This window comes from Homarus americanus, unplaced genomic scaffold (assembly GCF_018991925.1).
Source record: "Homarus americanus isolate GMGI-L3 unplaced genomic scaffold, GMGI_Hamer_2.0 scaffold29864, whole genome shotgun sequence".
Lineage (NCBI taxonomy): Eukaryota > Metazoa > Arthropoda > Malacostraca > Decapoda > Nephropidae > Homarus > Homarus americanus.
Genome location: NW_024735439.1, coordinates 13,448 through 14,375, shown reverse-complemented (window position 1 = coordinate 14,375; position 928 = coordinate 13,448).

Below are 928 nucleotides of genomic sequence, written 5' to 3'. Positions count from 1 at the left end.
ACTATCCATTTCCTGTAAGTTTCAAATACCGATTTTTCGCTTCAGATGTTAGAATACAACTCCCAAAGCTTAAGAATACGATCATTAATAATTCATCCTTCCAATAAGTCTTCAGATTATTTCTAAATTTTTTCGATTTACTCTAAAATTCATCCAAGGTTCTGCTGCACATGCTTCTTCATGTTCTTGGGAAAAAAGCTTAAATTTTATATAATTAGTCTCACAAACTGCTTTTATTTACATCTTGTTATATTGTTTAATAAACTACTCAAGGTAGTAGGTAGTAGGCAACTATCAAACAGGGTGGTTCTACCGCCTGGGAAGATATTGAAAGCATAATGTATTGTCTAATGGTAAACCATGCTGCCATATGGCATCACAAAAATTGTGACCAAGTCCAATTGCTGATCTGACTTTCTGCCTCATTTACACACAATTGCAGAGTTTCAATTGTTTCTCTTCCTTTTGACAACACAACATACATACTGTCGTTTCTCAGTCTTGATTTATTTTTTCATTTATGAATTTATCAATTATTATTATTATGATGTTTATATTTTTTATTTATTAATTATAATAATAATAATAATAATAATAATAATAATAATAATAATAATAATAATAATATTATTATTATTATTATTATGTGTGTATTATGTCTCTGTATGTTTCTCCTGTCTCTTGACTCCGGAATATCTTGGCTAGAAATCATGAGAGCCCTATACTGCCAGTCTTCTCTCTCTGTGCTTTGACAAATGCCAGTTCTATCACAGGAATCTTCAGTTCACGCTTGCAAATACAGGAGATGTGGGCCTCGGATTTACAGTCACGATCGCATCCAAACTCAGGACAGAGAACAATTGGGCACTTGCAAGTAATTATGTCAAATAACTGGTCCAGTTGCTTGGCAAAGCTGTCCTTAACTGCA